This window comes from Salmo salar, chromosome 12 (assembly GCF_965601325.2).
Source record: "Salmo salar chromosome 12, fSalSal1, whole genome shotgun sequence".
In the NCBI taxonomy this organism is placed as follows: Eukaryota; Metazoa; Chordata; class Actinopteri; order Salmoniformes; family Salmonidae; genus Salmo; species Salmo salar.
In genome coordinates this window covers 88,524,738-88,543,861 of record NC_138302.1, presented here as the reverse complement: position 1 = coordinate 88,543,861, position 19,124 = coordinate 88,524,738, and the positions used below count along the sequence as shown (strand labels likewise).

At 42.9% G+C, this 19,124-nt stretch overlaps 1 protein-coding gene across 1 annotated transcript in view; it reads right to left on the bottom strand.

Moving 5' to 3' along the window:
* LOC106565964 (kazrin) overlaps nt 1–19,124 on the bottom strand; it is a 465,997-nt gene that overhangs the window by 210,521 nt on the left and 236,352 nt on the right. The window lies entirely within an intron of this gene.

Sequence of the window (19,124 nt, the reverse complement as noted above, 5' to 3'; positions counted from 1 at the left end):
TAGTTAGACTGAGCCAAGCTCCACTTCTTAAACTCTTTAACAACAGAATACATCATCATGTATCCCACATCCTACAGACAGACTGATTTAGTAATCCACTCTCCTATGTGAAGCTTGTTTTCCCTTTTTTCTTGGCTTGGATGTAGTGATGGTCCCTGTAACAAACACTTGTGTTGGTCCTTGTAACAAACATTTCTCTCACTCTCTCTCTCTCTCTGAATTAAATTCAAAGGGCTATATTGGCATAGGAACCATGTCTACATTGCCAAAGCAAGGGGAATAGATAATAAACAAAGGTGAAATAAATAATCAGAAATGAACAGTAAACATTACACTCACAAAAGTAGCAAAATTATAAGGACATTTCAAATGTCATATTATGGCTACGTACACTGTTGTAATGATGTGCAAATAGTTAAAGTATAAAAGGGAAAATAAATAGACAGATAAATATAGTTTATTTGCAATGGTGTTTGTTCTTCACTGGTTGCCCTTTTCTTGTGGCAACAGGTCACAAAACAAATCTTGCTGCTGTGATGGCACACTGTGGTATTTCACCTAATAATACGGGAGTTTATCACAGTTGGATTTGTTTGTGTAATCTGAGGGAAATATGTGTCTCTAATATGGTCATACATTTGCTTTCTCTCTCTCTCAGACACACACACACACACACACACACACACACACACACACACACACACACACACACACACACACACACACACACACACACACACACACACACACACACACACACACACACACACACACACACACACAGTCTTTCTATCAATCCCACCCCCTCTCTTTCTATTCATGATATATTCATCCTTTGTCCCTGAAAAGCTCGCCCCCATATCGGAAGAAATGAAAGGGGGTTGGCTCAAGTCTGGCCAAGAGGAAAACATGTCAACCCCGAAAACAAACTTAGCATAGGACAAACAGACAGTGAGAGGCACAGCCCATAAATAAGGAGAGGCTGGTAGAATTACAATTGAGCCTCAGTAAGAGAACATTGTGGGCTTATGTCTATGATCAAAAACTGCTCCAAAGGATTACAAGTTTGACATTTATCTCTAAGCCCAACAAACAAACACTACCAGATCAATTCCTGTTTGGAGGGATAGGCAGTTTTATGAAACACAGAGATTTGGATGTGTATGCCTTTAGATAGCGAGATAAATCGTTAACACTTCTCAGTATAACTACAGTTCAGCACACCTCTAACACCTTGATCAAATCATACATCTGGATTGAATCTATTAGCAGTGTTAAACAGGTATTTTTCCCAGTGGCAAAACACATTCTCTGTCTGTGAACAAAGTCAGGGAGATAAACGTTACAGCATGCCACTCTGCCACTGTCTAGGTTCGGTGATAACAGTTAGTGTGCTCATTGGTATTCACACAATGCAGAGGCGGATAAAGGCATGGCCAGGGCGAGACCAGGGAGTCTGTATCACAGACAGCTCTGATTGGTATAATGATAACATCTGAGTTCAAATGTACTGTACGTTATTTGAGTAGAGCTTCTTATTTGTTGATTCTGGTACTTTTAAGTGGGAAACTCTGAGCTCATGTTTCTACAACGAGTTTCCTAGTTCCGACTAGTACGTGAACGCACATAAGATCCCCGTTTCACTGTGAAGTTACTGCAGCTCCACCACATCCTAGTTTGAAATGAAGCTTGTAAATGAATGTGGTGCAGCTGCTGGTGCTTCTATATATCATTACTCTGTGCCTCAGGTACAGTAGTAACCTACCAGTTAGTCTGGCCTCAGGGCGAGACAAGTACTATATGAAATCACTGTGCTGTGGTAGTCTACCCTAAACCCTCTACACAGTGTGTGTGAGAGAGAGAGAGAGAGAGAGAGAGAGAGAGAGAAGCAAGGGATAAAATAATGATGTATGTGGGTAATGAGCTGTTCAATGACAGAGCAGCTCTGATGCGGTTTGGGGAAGTGCATTCTAATTAATTACTGCATTCTATGTTCAGAGTTTTTCAAACGGGGGTCTGCACCCCCTACAGGTCCGCGGAGGTACTGCAGCAGGTCTGTGATTTTTCTATTTTTCTGGGGGGGATATTTTTTAGGACAGACGCGAGAGACAGAGGTGGAGAGGTGAGTATAAAACATGGTGGCAGAAAGTCAGAGAGGACCAGTGTAGTCTATTACCACAGGCTAGCTGAAAGGTAGACTGCAGAATGATGGATATCTCCAAACCACCAGCAGGACATTGCCACGAACACTTAGGAAAAGTTTTTGCTATAGTTCCGTCACTAGCACATTAGTTGATTTTTGTCATGCCCTGACATACAGTATATGACATACAGTCAGTGGAGGTCAGTGCCATTTAAGATGAGGGAGGATAAAAAGAAATTCATGAGCATGGCCTTATTTCTATTACAGCATATTGGATGACTCTCATTCATATTTCATTCACCCAGTTCAATGTTACAGCGATAGGTTTAGGCTACTACATGATAATTTTCCCTATCATTAGTCCAACATTTGCAAACGAGAGTTTCTATTGGACAAATTCAGGTATGTTTATCTCAATTTTGTTCTGTTTGCTTCAGTTTAAGAAACGTTTTTCAACAGAATCGACGGAATGAGTACACCCCTGATCACGCGTAAATACAGTTCACTTTCATAGCAGCCACGTGGTATTCCTTCTCACATCTATGTGCTCTCCTCCTCTCACCTTTTGCCTTCGCTTGTGGACTTCAATGAACAACACATCAGCTGTATGTGACCAGGAGAAAAAACCTTTCCAAGCCAAACTGCTACACACAGCCTACATCGTTGTCACCATATTAGCTAAAGTAACTTCATAGTCAGCATAGCTAATAGAACTAATGCATTAGTAAACCCGTTACAATCCTGCAGTAATGTTACAGTGTACAGTCAGTAAGCAGTTACACCCGCGGGCCCGGTGGCAATAAATTTGTCAAATCAAAAGCTTACCTTGATTTGTGTTGTGTTGGAAAGTCATAGCCAGCTAGCTAACATAGCATCCCTCTGTTTGAGCAGGGTGTTTCAGTAGGCTAAACTAGCTAGCTGCATTTGCTAGCTAATTAAGTGAAACTGAAAGTGAAAAAAAGACTACATCTCTCTCTCTCTATTTCTCTCTTGCTTCTCCTTCATTTTGTAATAAATTCATTTGTTCAAAACTGGTCAACTACTGTCTTTCTCTCTCTTTGAGTCATCTACTCACCCCATTTTATGCAGTGCAGTGCTAGTTAGCTAGCTAGTTATAGCTTATGCTTTCAGTACTAGATTTATTTTCTGATCCTTTGATTGGGTGGACAACATGTTAGTTCATGCTGCAAGAGCTCTGATAGGTTGGAAGATGTCCTCCTGAAGTTGTCATAATTACTATGTAAGTCTATGGAAGGGGGTGAGAACCATGAGCATCTTGGTTTTGTATTGAAGTCAAGGCTACTGTAGAACTTCTTTGCAAAATAGTGTGTTTTAGTCAATTATTTGGTGACGTGATTATATTTAGTATAGTTTTATCTAAAAATGTTTTTTACGGCATGGTTACGGCATGGTTATATCTAACTCATACGGTACACAGATTAACATCACAATTCAACATAACAAGATTACAATCTCTGTTGTAACTCTGTTCACAGACAGCCACTGAATCAGTGTGACCGTCAGCATCAGAGCAGTGACAACACGGAGAACAGTGTCTGTATATAATCACTGAACTGTCTCATCAGCCCAGGTTTGGTCAGTTGGGTCTGACATTTGAAAATGTCTGCCTATCGTTTACATGGTGGGGCAGTGTGTGTGAAACCACTCTCTGTCTGTTCTGAAACCTGCTGTGGAATGATTCCAGAGGTCAAGGGTCAGCTTGTGTCCCAGATAGACATCAATAACAGAGAAGATACATTGAGGATGTATAATCATGGTATGTCACAAAGCCCTCCTCTGTCTCTAATGTAAAAGAATGTCAGACAGGCATTATGGTACTATGTCTAGGACAGACTCCCCTCTAACCAGGGATAGTTCTCCCCCTCTCCTCTATGTCTAGGACAGCCTCCCCTCTAACCAGGGATAGTTCTCCCCCTCTCCTCTATGTCTCGGACAGACTCCCCTCTAACCAGGGATAGTTCTCCCCCTCTCCTCTATGTCTAGGACAGACTCCACTCTAACCAGGGATAGTTCTCCCCCTCTCCTCTATGTCTAGGACAGACTCCCCTCTAACCAGGGATAGTTCTCCCCCTCTCCTCTATGTCTAGGACAGCCTCCCCTCTAACCAGGGATAGTTCTCCCCCTCTCCTCTATGTCTAGGACAGCCTCCCCTCTAACCAGGGATAGTTCTCCCCCTCTCCTCTATGTCTAGGACAGACTCCCCTCTAACCAGGGATAGTTCTCCCCCTCTCCTCTATGTCTAGGACAGACTCCACTCTAACCAGGGATAGTTCTCCCCCTCTCCTCTATGTCTAGGACAGCCTCCCCTCTAACCAGGGATAGTTCTCCCCCTCTCCTCTATGTCTAGGACAGACTCCCCTCTAACCAGGGATAGTTCTCCCCCTCTCCTCTATGTCTAGGACAGACTCCACTCTAACCAGGGATAGTTCTCCCCCTCTCCTCTATGTCTAGGACAGACTCCCCTCTAACCAGGGATAGTTCTTCCCCTCTCCTCTATGTCTAGGACAGACTCCACTCTAACCAGGGATAGTTCTCCCCCTCTCCTCTATGTCTAGGACAGACTCCCCTCTAACCAGGGATAACCAAACACACATACTTTTTTTTTACACCCTTTTGCTCCCCAATTTCATGATATCCAATTACCAACTTGTCTCATTGCTGCAACTCCCCAACAGGCTTGGGAGGGTGCTTCTTAACACCCACCCGCTTAACCAATGCGTCAGAGGAAACACCGTTCAACTGACGATCGAAGTCAGCCTGCAGGCGCCCGGCCCGCAACAAGGAGTCTCTAGAGCGGGATGAGCCAAGTAAAGCCCCCCGGCCAAACCCTCCCCTAACCTGGACGACGCTGGGCCAATTGTGCGCCACTCTATGGGACTCATGGTCACGGCCGGTTGATCGAACCCGGGTCTGTTGTGCAACCTCAAGCACTGTGATTCAGTGCCACTTGGGAGGCTCAAACACACATCCTAATGTCCATCACACACTATGAGAAAGCGAGATAAGTGTATGTGTGTGTGTGTGTGTGTGTGTGTGTGTGTGTGTGTGTGTGTGTGTGTGTGTGTGTGTGTGTGTGTGTGTGTGTGTGTGTGTGTGTGTGTGTGTGTGTGTGTGGTTGCGAACACATGCGTGTGAAACAGAAAAAGAGAGAGAGAGAGAGAAGGAAAGTGAGTGTGAAGGAGAGAAACATGGGTCAGTAATTGCATAAGTGATAGAAAGAGAATTATCAATGAATGAGTCAGTGCATGTGAGTATGTTAGATAGAGAATGATGGGTCTCTGTGAGTCTGTTAGATAGAGAATGATGGGTCTCTGTGAGTCTGTCAGATAGAGGATGATGGGTCCCTGTAAGTCTGTTAGATAGTGAATGATGGGTCTCTGTGAGTCTGTTAGATAGAGGATGATGGGTCTCTGTGAGTCTGTTAGATAGAGAATGATGGATCTCTGTAATTCTGTTAGATAGAGGATGATGGGTCTCTGTGAGTCTGTTAGATAGAGGATGATGGGTCTCTGTGAGTCTGTTAGATAGAGGGTGATGGGTCTCTGTGAGTCTGTTAGAGTATGATGGGTCTCTGTAAGTCTGTTAGATAGAGTATGATGGGTCTCTGTAAGTCTGTTAGATAGAGTATGATGGGTCTCTGTAAGTCTGTTAGGGTATGATGGGAATCTGTAATTCTGTTAGATAGAGGGTGATGGGTCTCTGTGAGTCTGTTAGAGTATGATGGGTCTCTGTAAGTCTGTTAGATAGAGTATGAAGGGTCTCTGTGAGTCTATTAGAGTATGATGGGTCTCTGTGAGTCTGTTAGATAGAGGGTGATGGGTCTCTGTGAGTCTGTTAGATAGAGTATGATGGGTCTATGTAAGTCTGTTAGATAGAGTATGATGGGTCTATGTGAGTCTGTTAGATAGAGTATGACGGGTCTATGTGAGTCTGTTAGAGCATGATGGGTCTCTGTAATTCTGTTAGATAGAGGATGATGGGTCTATGTAAGTCTGTTAGATAGAGTCTGATGGGTCTATGTGAGTCTGTTAGATAGAGGGTGATGGGTCTCTGTGAGCCTGTTAGATGATGGGTCTCTGTAATTCTTTTAGATAGAGGATGATGGGTCTATGTGAGTCTGTTAGAGCATGATGGGTCTCTGTGAGTCTGTTAGATAGAGGGTGATGGGTCTATGTAAGTCTGTTAGATAGAGTATGATGCATCTCTGTGAGTAAATAAGAGCATGATGGGTCACTGTAAGTCTGTTAGATAGAGTATGATGCATCTCTGTGAGTAAATAAGAGCATGATGGGTCACTGTAAGTCTGTTAGATAGAGTATGATGGGTCTCTGTAAGTAAATAAGAGTATGATGGGTCTCTGTGTGTCTATCAGAGCATGATGGGTCCTTGTAAGTCTGTTAGATAGAAGATGATGAGTCTGTGAGTCTGTTAGATAAAGTGTGATGGGTCTCTGTGAGTCTGTTAGATAGAAGATGATGGGTCTCTGTCAGTCTGTTAGATAGAGTATGATGCATCTCTGTGAGTAAATAAGAGCATGATGGGTCACTGTAAGTCTGTTCGATAGAGTTTGATGGGTCTATGTGAGTCTGTTAGTGTTTGATGGGTCTCTGTATGTATGTCAGATGGAGGGTGATGGGTCTCTGTGAGTCTGTTAGATGGAGAATAATGGGTCTATGTGAGTCTGTTAGATAGAGTGTGATGGGTCTCTGTGTGTCTGTTAGAGTATGATGGGAAACTGAAAGTATGTTAGAAAGAGTATGACGGGTCTATGTGAGTCTGTTAGATAGAGTATGATGGGTGTCTGTGCGTCTATTAGGGTATGATGGGTCTCTGTGTGTCTATTAGCGTATGATGGGTCTCTCTGAGTCTGTTAGACAGAGTGTGATGGGTCTCTGTGAGTCTGTTAGATAGAGTGTGATGGGTCTCTGTGAGTCTGTTAGACAGAGTGTGATGGGTCTCTGTGAGTCTGTTAGATAGAGGGTGATGGGTCTATGTAAGTCTGTTAGATAGAGTGTGAAGGGTCTCTGTGAGTCTGTTAGATAGAGTATGATGCATCTCTGTGAGTAAATAAGAGCATGATGGGTCACTGTAAGTCTGTTAGATAGAGTATGATGGGTCTCTGTAAGTAAATAAGAGTATGATGGGTCTCTGTGTGTCTATCAGAGCATGATGGGTCCTTGTAAGTCTGTTAGATAGAGTATGATGGGTCTCTGTAAGTAAATAAGAGTATGATGGGTCTCTGTGCGTCTATCAGAGCATGATGGGTCCTTGTAAGTCTGTTAGATAGAAGATGATGAGTCTGTGAGTCTGTTAGATAAAGTGTGATGGGTCTCTGTGAGTCTGTTAGATAGAAGATGATGGGTCTCTGTGAGTCTGTTAGATAGAGTATGATGCATCTCTGTGAGTAAATAAGAGCATGATGGGTCACTGTAAGTCTGTTAGATAGAGTTTGATGGGTCTATGTGAGTCTGTTAGTGTTTGATGGGTCTCTGTATGTATGTCAGATGGAGGGTGATGGGTCTCTGTGAGTCTGTTAGATGGAGAATAATGGGTCTATGTGAGTCTGTTAGAGTGTGATGGGTCTCTGTGTGTCTGTTAGAGTATGATGGGAAACTGAAAGTATGTTAGAAAGAGTATGATGGGTCTATGTGAGTCTGTTAGATAGAGTATGACGGGTGTCTGTGCGTCTATTAGGGTATGTTGGGTCTCTGTGTGTCTATTAGCGAATGATGGGTCTCTCTGAGTCTGTTAGACAGAGTGTGATGGGTCTCTGTGAGTCTGTTAGATAGAGTGTGATGGGTCTCTGTGAGTCTGTTAGACAGAGTGTGATGGGTCTCTGTGAGTCTGTTAGATAGAGTGTGATGGGTCTCTGTGAGTCTGTTAGATAGAGTGTGATGGGTCTCTGTGAGTCTGTTAGACAGAGTGTGATGGGTCTCTCTGTAAGTCTGTTTTATTGAGTATGAAGGGTCTCTGTGAGTCTATTAGAGTATGATGGGTCTCTGTGAGTCTGTAAGATAGAGTATGATGGGTCTCTGTGAGTCTGTTAGATAGAGTTTGATGGGTCTCTGTAAGTATGTCAGATAGAGGATGATGTGCCTCAGTAAGTCTGTTAGATAGAGTATGATGGGTCTATGTAAGTCTGTTAGATAGAGTATGATGGGTCTCTGTGAGTCTGTTAGATAGAGTATGATGGGTCTATGTAAGTCTGTTAGATAGAGTATGATGGGTCTCTGTGAGTCTGTTAGATAGAGTATGATGGGTCTCTGTGAGTCTGTTAGATAGAGTATGATGGGTCCCTGTCAGTCTGTTAGATAGAGTATGATGGGTCTCTGTGAGTCTGTTAGATAGAGTATGATGGCTCTCTGTAAGTCTATTAGAGTATGATGGGTATCTCTGAGTTTGTTAGAGTTTGATGGGTATGATGGGTATGATGAGTCTCTGTGAGTCTGTTAGGAATAGTTTGATTGTCTCTGTACATCTTTACGGTAGAGTATGAAGGGTCTTTGTGTGTCTGTTAGAGTAATATGGGTCTCTGTGAGTCTATTAGACAGAGAATGATGGGTGTCTGAGTCTGTTAGATAGAGGATGATGGGTCTATGTGAGTCTGTTAGAGCATGATGGGTCTCTGTAATTCTGTTAGATAGATTATGATGGGTCTCTGTAATTCTGTTAGATAGAGTATGATGGGTCTATGTGAGTCTGTTAGAGTATGATGGGTCTCTGTAATTCTGTTAGATAGAGGATGATGGCTCTATGTGAGTCTGTTAGATAGAGTATGATGGGTCTCTGTAATTCTGTTAGATAGAGGATGATGGGTCTATGTGAGTCTGTTAGATAGAGTATGATGGGTCTCTGTAATTCTGTTAGATAGAGGATGATGGGTCTATGTGAGTCTGTTAGAGCATGATGGGTCTCTGTAATTCTGTTAGATAGAGTATGATGGGTCTATGTGAGTCTGTTAGATAGAGGGTGATGGGTCTATGTAAGTCTGTTAGATAGAGGGTGATGGGTCTCTGTAAGTCTGTTTAATAGAGTATGATAAGTCTCTGTTAGTATGCTAGATAGTTTGTCATGGGTCTCTGTAAGTCTTTTAGAGTATTATGGGTATCTGAAAGTCTGTTAGATAGAGTTTGATGGGTCTCTGATAGTCTGTTAGAGTATGATGGGTCTCTTTAAATATGTTTGATATAGTATGATGGGTCTATGTAAGTATGTTAGATATATTATAATTGGTCTCTGTAAGTCTGTTAGATAAGGTATGATGGGACTTATTGAGTCTGTTAGAGTATGATGGGTCTCTGTGAGTCTGTTAGAGTATTATTGGTCTTTATGGGTCTGTTAGAGTGTGATGGGTCTCTGTGAGTCTGTTAGAGTGTGATGGGTCTCTGTGAGTCTGTTAGAGTGTGATGGGTCTCTGTGAGTCTGTTAGAGTATTATTGGTCTTTATGGGTCTGTTAAATAGTGTATGATGGGTCTTTGTGAGTCTGTTAGAGTATGATGGGTCTCTGTGAGTCTGTTAGAGTGTGATGGGTCTATGTAAGTCCGTTAGAGTGTGATGGGTCTATGTAAGTCCGTTAGAGTGTGATGGGTCTATGTAAGTCTGTTAGAGTGTGATGGGTCTATGTAAGTCTGTTAGAGTGTGATGGGTCTATGTAAGTCTGTTAGAGTGTGATGGGTCTCTGTAAGTCTGTTAGAGTATGATGGGTCTCTGTGAGTCTGATAGAGTGTGATGTGTCTCTGTAAGTCTGTTAGATGATGGGTCTCTGCGAGTCTGTAAGAGTATGATGGGTCTATATAAGTCTGTTAGATAGAGGGTGATGGGTCTCTGTGAGCCTGTTAGATGATGGGTCTCTGCGAGTCTGTAAGAGTATGATGGGTCTATGTAAGACTGTTAGAGTGTTACGGGTCTCTGTAAGTCTGTTAGAGTATGATGGGTCTCTGTAAGTCTGTTAGAGTGTTACGGGTCTCTGTAAGTCTGTTAGAGTATGATGGGTCTCTGTAAGTCTGTTAGAGTATGATGGGTCTCTGTAAGTCTGTTAGAGTGTTACGGGTCTCTGTAAGTCTGTTAGAGTATGATGGGTCTCTGTAAGTCTGTTAGAGTGTTACGGGTCTCTGTAAGTCTGTTAGAGTATGATGGGTCTCTGTAAGTCTGTTAGAGTGTTACGGGTCTCTGTAAGTCTGTTTGAGTATGATGGGTCTATGTAAGAAGAAGAACAAGAAAGAAGAGGAGGAGTAGCACTTGACTGTTAGAGCTGTGTGTTGGGTCAAGGACTCGTCCCATTTCTCCATATAGTGACTGCTGTCTGAAAGCAACACACGGTTACAGCAGGGCATGCAGGCAGCGTTCCAGGGAGAGCCATGTCACATCCTGTCAGATGTTGGAGGAACCCGCTGAATGAGAACAAACAGAATTCCACCGTGAACACAAACAGGCAAGTCATGGAAAAATGAAGAGACTGGTTGGTTGTGAAGGATGAGGAGAAGAGTGAACGAAGAGAGAGAAGTGCTCACATTGCAGACTGCAGTTGAAGAATGAGTATTATATTCGCCTTAACTCAGGACTTGTGTGCAGAACCATGTGATGCTGTATCAGACTGAGGTGTGTCATTTATTTCTGTGTGGGGAAATGTGATTCAATTGCTGTGTGTAACTTCAGTAAATATTGCCCTGTCTGGCTCTCCCAGCACAATCCTCTCTGAGCTAAACTGTGTAAATATAGCCCTGTCTGGCTCTCCCAGCACAATCCTCTCTGAGCTAAACTGTGTAAATATAGCCCTGTCTGGCTCTCCCAGCACAATCCTCTCTGAGCTAAACTGTGTAAATATAGCCCTGTCTGGCTCTCCCAGCACAATCCTCTCTGAGCTAAACTGTGTAAATATAGCCCTGTCTGGCTCTCCCAGCACAATCCTCTCTGAGCTAAACTGCGTCCATTTAGGGTCAACACTCTGAAGCAGAGTTTTAACACAGAAGGAGGATTTATGCTAATGTCACAGTTGGGGGAAAAGGGACATTTATGTATAGGTGCGAGTGACAGTGGGGGAGAGAGTCCTTTGCCCCCCCCCATCTCTCACCCGGCCCGAGCGGTGGCAGTGTGACACACTGGGACAGAGGGGCATTGATGGAGAACACAGTCGATGGCAGAGAGCTGAAACTGAGCTCTCATTCTTAATCTGCCGTATGGCTGCCTCTTTCTTTCTCTGACCCTTCCACACAGTCAATGGAACCAAGCCTAGGAAACAGAATATCCAATAAGCAAGCTCAGTGTTCTGATAAAATGTTATAAATCACTCCTTTATTCAGTTTTCTGCGATCGCACCAGACTACATTCCAATCAACTTCTGGCAGCAGCATATGTACATGTCTTATTTGTGAAAGTCAGTGCTAGTATCTTTTATCACGGCTAAACCCTATTACATATTCCACAGGAGGAGATATAACCTGGTCCACACTCCAAGCCAAACTCTATCAACAGGTTATTGATGCATCAAATGTTGCTTGAGTCCCTGCTCGCTCTACGGCTTGAACTCTGACAGCGATAAAGTCCCATCCCAGGAGCGAGCCGTATGTTGACTGAGATAAGGCTTGAAGGGAGGACCTCTTATCTGCTGTCAAACTTCCTACGTCTGTCTATCTATCGCTCCAGTCCTCCCTAGCGGCTCCACTCCACTCCACTCTCACACCTCGCCCACATCCATCCTTCCTCCATTTTTGATAGAGGAGCAGTAACACCCAACACAGTGACATGGTCTTTCCACTCAAAGATAACGACAGACATGGTTTCAGAGCGTAGAGGGGTGGTGGGGGCCCGGTGAAGGGGGCCCAGTGAATCTCTTCCTCCGTTTCCTTCCCTTTTCCTCCCTCTTTCCCTCGGTCTCTCTTCTGCCCCCTGCTGGGTGTATGGTGCTACTGTTCTCTCTCTCTCTCTCTGAGGAGTAGGTAGAGGTTGTCCCTTTCCACTGATAAAGATAAAGGTTAGTATTGGGGGCAGGGTAATCTGATTCTAGATCTGTGCTTAGGGCAGGGCAACTTCTACCTCAAGAACTTTATCCCTGCATGTAGCTGTTCCTCATCTAGCATGAACCCTGTTGACAGGCCAGGGTTTGATGGAGCAGAGCCCTGTTGACAGGCCAGGGTTTGATGGAGCAGAGCCCTGTTGACAGGCCAGGTTTCTGCTGATTGGGTAGCTCATCTCGCTGGTATTGTCCCATGTCCTAAACATGGCCAGCTACAGTGGAGCATAGCGGAGAAACGACAACAATCTTCCATCTTTACTCGTTACAGCTTTAGGTGACCACTCTCCTCTCTCTCTCCCTCTGTAACTCTGTCATCTACTCTCCTCTGTCATCTATTCTCCTGCTGCAGTCCACTTATTCCACCATCCCAAGTGACATCTTCAATCTCTTTTATCAACAAAGCACATTCCTATCAGAAATAAATCTCCTCTCATCCCAAAAATATTTTTAATACGTCAATGCTTATCAGGCTTTAAGAACGCTAAAAATATAACACAAACATGGGAACGAGGTCAAAATGGTTTTCTGCTTTTTACAAGATAACATAACTATAGTGCTGGGAAAAATATTCAGCAAAGGTTGTCTACCTACTGTACAGTATATTTCAAATATAAATTGGATAGAATAAATGCGCCTTCCAAAGCATATAAATTGTTAGAGAACTGCAAAATACAATGGGATGGGTAGGTGGGGAGGGAGGGAGGGAGGGTGGGAGGTGCAGAGAGCGAAAGACAGTTGAATGTCAAAATAGTTAAAGACATTTATTTTATTTAAACATTTATCTCTTGGAAGGAGCAAGAGTTATCAGAGGGACTTAATTGAAAGACATTCAAGCGTGCAGTGAGGAGTCTGTTAAAGGAACACTGATGGCCCAACAAGCAGAAATCCATTCAGCTCTCCAGGCTTAGCATGCACAACCCCGCACAACCCTGAACAGACAGCAGAACAGAGCAGAGCAGAACAGAGTAGAACAGAGCAGAGCAGAACAGAGCAGGGCAAAGCAGACCTTGCAGAACAGAGTAACACTAAGAGTAACATTAAGAGTAACACTAAAAGTAACACTAAGAGTAATACTAAGAGTAATACTAAGAGTAACACTAAGAGTAATACCAAGAGCAATACTAAGAGTAATACTAAGACTAATACTAAGAGTAACACTAAGAGTAATACTAAGAGTAACACCAAGAGTAACACTACGAGTAATACTAGGAGTAACACTAAGAGTAATACTAAAAGTAACACTAAGAGTAACACCAAGAGTAATAGTATGAGTAACACTACAAGTAACACTAAGAGTAACACCAAGAGTAACACCAATAGTAATACTAAGAGTAACACTATGAGTAACACAAAGAGTAACACTAGGAGTAATACTAAGAGTAACACTAAGAGTAACACTAAGAGTAACACTAAAAGTAACACTAAGAGTACCACTAAGAGTAATACTACGAGTAACACTAAAAGTAACACTAAGAGTAACACTAAAAGTAACACTAAGAGTAACACTAAGAGTAATACTAAAAGTAACACTAAGAGTAACACTAAGAGTAACACTAAGAGTAACACTAAGAGTAATACTAAGAGTAACACTAAAAGTAACACTAAGAGTAACACTAAAAGTAACACTAAGAGTAACACTAAGAGTAACACTAAGAGTAATACTAAGAGTAACACTAAAAGTACCACTAAGAGTACCACTAAGAGTAACACTAAGAGTAATACTAAAAGTAACACTAAGAGTAACACTAAGAGTAACACTAAAAGTAACACTAAGAGTAATACTAAGACCAACAATTAGAAACGTGAAAAGCAATAAAGGACATTGCGCTATGCTTCCCATTGTTTTGTTATGTTGCATCTGATCTGGCTAACCTCATTTACACATGAATGTTTTGGGACCATATTTGAAATAATAGAGTAACAGAACACCTGCGAATCTGTTTATGTGTGCATGCATCTGTCTGAGTGTGTGTGTGTGTGTGCATGCATATATCTGTGTGTGTGTGTGTGTGTGTGTGTGTGTGTGTGTGTGTGTGTGTGTGTGTGTGTGTGTGTGTGTGTGGTGTGTGTGTGTGTGTGTGTGTGTGTGTGTGTGTGTGTGTGTGGGCATGCATATATCTGTGTGTGTGTGTGTGTGTGTGTGGTGTGTGTGTGTGTGTGTGTGTGTGTGTGTGTGTGTGTGTGTGTGTGTGTGTGTGTGTGTGTGTCTATGCGTGCGTGCGTGTGTGCGTATGTGTCTGTGTGAAGGAGAGAAAGAGACAGAGAGAGAGAGAGAGAGAGAGAGAGAGAGTGTCTGTGTTCATCATTTTGTTTCATCTGGCGCTGTCACAACCACAGGTACTTTGTTGACCGAGGATAACAATCAGTCTGAAATGGAGTGTACCTGCCATCCTTGAGATCTAAAGACCAACCCTTCATTCCAGAAGCCTTTGAAAGCCTAATGGCTCTGCCTGTAGCTGTTACTCCCTGGAGAACCATCACATCTCTGTGTCTAAACACAAACCACGGAGGAGGAAGAGCAGCTTTACAATACAAGAGAAACACTATTTTAATTGATGGTACTGTATATACCAGCACAAGAGGAACACTCTCAGACAAACACACCCTGGACATTAATCCCACAAGACACCCTGGACATTAATTCCACAAGACACCCTGGACATTAATCCCACAAGACACCCTGGACATTAATCCCACAAGCCACCCTGGACATTAATCCCACAAGCCACCCTGGACATTAATCCCACAAAACACCCTGGACATTAATCCCACAAGACACCCTGGACATGAATCCCACAAGACACCCTGGACATTAATCCCACAAGACACCCTGGACATTAATCCCACAAGACACCCTGGACATTATTCCCACAACACACCCTGGACATTAATCTCACAACACACCCTGGACATTAATCTCACAACACACCCTGGACATTAATCTCACAACACACCCTGGACATTAATCCCACAACACACCCTGGACATTAATCCCACAACACACCCTGGACATTAATCTCACAACACACCCTGGACATTAATCCCACAAGACACCCTGGACATTAATCTCACAACACACCCTGGACATTAATCCCACAAGACACCCTGGACATTAATCTCACAACACACCCTGGACATTAATCTCACAACACACCCTGGACATTAATCCCACAACACACCCTGGACATTAATCCCACAACACACCCTGGACATTAATCCCACAAGACACCCTGGACATTAATCTCACAACACACCCTGGACATTAATCTCACAACACACCCTGGACATTAATCTCACAACACACCCTGGACATTAATCCCACAAGACACCCTGGACATTAATCTCACAACACACCCTGGACATTAATCTCACAACACACCCTGGACATTAATCCCACAACACACCCTGGACATTAATCTCACAACACACCCTGGACATTAATCCCACAACACACCCTGGACATTAATCCCACAACACACCCTGGACATTAATCCCACAAGACACCCTGGACATTAATCTCACAACACACCCTGGACATTAATCTCACAACACACCCTGGACATTAATCCCACAAGACACCCTGGACATTAATCCCACAACACACCCTGGACATTAATCCCACAAGACACCCTGGACATTAATCTCACAACACACCCTGGACATTAATCTCACAACACACCCTGGACATTAATCCCACAAGACACCCTGGACATTAATCTCACAACACACCCTGGACATTAATCTCACAACACACCCGGACCCCCCTGGACATTAATCCCACAAGACACCCTGGACATTAATCTCACAACACACCCTGGACATTAATCTCACAACACACCCTGGACATTAATCTCACAACACACCCTGGACGTTAATCCCACAACACACCCTGGACATTAATCCCACAACACACCCTGGACATTAATCCCACAACACACCCTGGACATTAATCCCACAAGTTTCAGCTCTGCAGGACCTGTTGACGTGCATTGATTTCATTCCCCCTGCAGCATTATTTATTTATTTATTTATTATTTCACCTTTATTTAACAGAGTTACACATGGAATAAACAAAACATACAGTCAATAATACAGTAGAACAAAATAAAAATAAAAGTCTATATACAGTGAGTGCAAATGAGGTAAATTAAGGCAATAAATAGGCCATGGTGGCGAAGTAATTACAATATAGCAATTAAGCACTGGAATGGTAGATGTGCAGAAGATGAATGTGCAAGTAGAGATACTGGGGTGCAAAGGAGCAAGATAAATAAATAAATACAGTATGGGGATGAGGTAGGTAGATAGATGGGCTGTTTACAGATGTGCTATGTACAGGTGCAGTGATCTGTGAGCTGCTCTGACAGCAGGTGTTTAGGTTGATTTGGACAGGTAGCTCACCTACAGAGAGAACAACATGAGCAGCTGATGATCAATCAGGTTTGAACTATTCAGAGTGAAGTCATTGATAGTAATCACACGTTTAGAGGCTATAGAGGACTATGGGTTTTGTATGGTTCTCTATACTGAATCTATCTCTCTCTCTTCACTCTCTCTTAAGAATATTGAGATATGTTCTCACTGTAGACTGAGGACTGTAATGACTCAACCAGAACACAACATATAAAACAAAGCCTCTTCATGAGACCCTAACAGAACATGGAATCTGCGGCTGGTTCTGATTAAGGAGGCATTCTTTGGAACACTGACAGATATAAACATTAGTGATTCATCATAACTTTCAATCTTCAACCATCATAACCTTCAACCATCATAACATTCAACCTTCAACCATCATAACCTTAAACCTTCAACCATCATAACCTTAAACCTTCAACCATCATAACCTTCAACCATCATAACATTCAACCTTCAACCATCATAACCTTAAACCTTCAACCATCATAACCTTAAACCATCATAATTTTCAACCTTCAACCATCATAACCTTCAACCATCATAACCTTAAACCATCATAACTTTCAACCTTCAACCATCATAACCATCAACCTTCATAATTTTCAACCATCATAAACGTCAACCATCATAACCTTCCACCTTCAACCATCATAACCTTCAAAACGTTCACCTTTAACAATCCTATCGGATCGAGAGTTTGTTGTTTTCTTATGAGTCTGGACCAGTTTTCATAAAGTGTCGCAGAGTAGGAGAACTGATCAAGGAGTACTGATCAGGTCTCCCCTGTCCATATAGACCCTAATCCTATTCATTATGATTTAAAATACTAAACCGATCCTAGCAATACTACTCTGAGACGCTTCATGAACCCTGAATCTCTAAAAGGGCATACAATGGAAAATGCTGACTGGAGCAATGATCTTTATGGCATATTTCAAGTGCACCTTCCTGGCATCTTATGTCATGCAACATGCAAGAGGACAATAGCTTTATTAAAATACCTAGTGAAGTTAAAATAACATCTTCTCTCTAAAGAAACAACAAAGATTCATGACGAAATAATAGTGCTCTAGGGATTTAAGAGAATGCTGTTAGACTGTGGTATTGAAATAAACACTCAGCGGCCAGTTTATTAGTTACAACCATCTAGCACCAGGTCGGACCCCCCTTTACCTCCAGAACAGCCTTAATTCTTTGGGGAATGGATTCTAAAAAGTGTGGTGTTCAAACGTTGCTCAATTGGTATCACGGGATCTAACGTGTGGCAGGAAAACATTCCCCACAACATTACACCATCGGCACCAGCCTGTACCGTTGACACCAGGCAGGATGGGACCATGGACTCATGCTGCTTATGCCACAACCTGACTCTGACATCAGCATGACGCAACAGGGACCGGGATTCGTCGGACCAGGCAATTTTTTACTCTCCTCAATTGTCCAGTGTTGTTGATCACGTGCCCACTGGAGCCGCTTCTTCTTGATTTTAGCTGATAGGAGTGGAAACCGATGTGGTCATCTGCTGCAATAACCCATCCGTGATAAGGACCGAAGAGTTGTGCGTTCCGAGATGCTGTTCTGCACACCACTGTTATTTGCCTGTTTGTGGTCTGCCTGTTAGTTTGCACGATTCTTGCCATTCTCCTTCCACCTCTCATCAACGAGCTGTTTTTGCCCACAGGACTGCCGCTGACTGGATGTTTTTTGTTTGTCACACCATTCTCTGTAAACCCTAGACACTGTCGTGCGTGAAAAGCCCAGGAGACTTGTCGTTTCTGAGATACTGGAACCGGCGTGCCTGGCACCGATGATCATACCACGCTCAAAGTTGCTTAAGTCACTCGTTCTTCCCATTGTAACATTCAATCGAACAGTAACTGAATGCCTCGATGCCTGTCTGCCTGCTTTATATAGCAAGCCACGGCCATGTGACTCACTGTCTGTAGGAGCGAACCATTTTCGTGAACGGGGTGGTGTACCAAATAAACTGGACACTGAGTGCATATTGCTTGTTTTAAAGAGCACTGCTATCCTATACTCACAACAGCTGTAGAACGCCAAGTTAAATGAATACATGAAATCTCAGGTTGTCTAGGATGTAACTTTCCACTTTATGACCTTGGTTTTTAATGGTATGACTGAATGTATAGATTTCAATAAAGCAAAGTAAATGTCTAACATTCCAACATTCTAAGGAGCAACATACTCTATTGATGCACTATATACTGTAGAGTGCATAACACCCTGGTTTTTATACAGCAGTGCTGTAATGTTTCACTGACAAAAGCAGTCAGGGCTTAAATGCTGAAACTGTTAGGAGGGGTTGGGGAATGTTATCATTGTACCATCAAAATGTCTTTGTTGCGAAAATAACTAAAGTCCCATAAGGTCTGTTATAAGAAGCCATCAGTGTGTGAGTCAGCTAGCCAGTGACACAGAACCAGAGACCCATGGGAGGATTTAACAGGGGCCAGGAGGGAACCCCAGGACAACATGGGGGTAATAAAACAGCATAGGCGGTATATAGA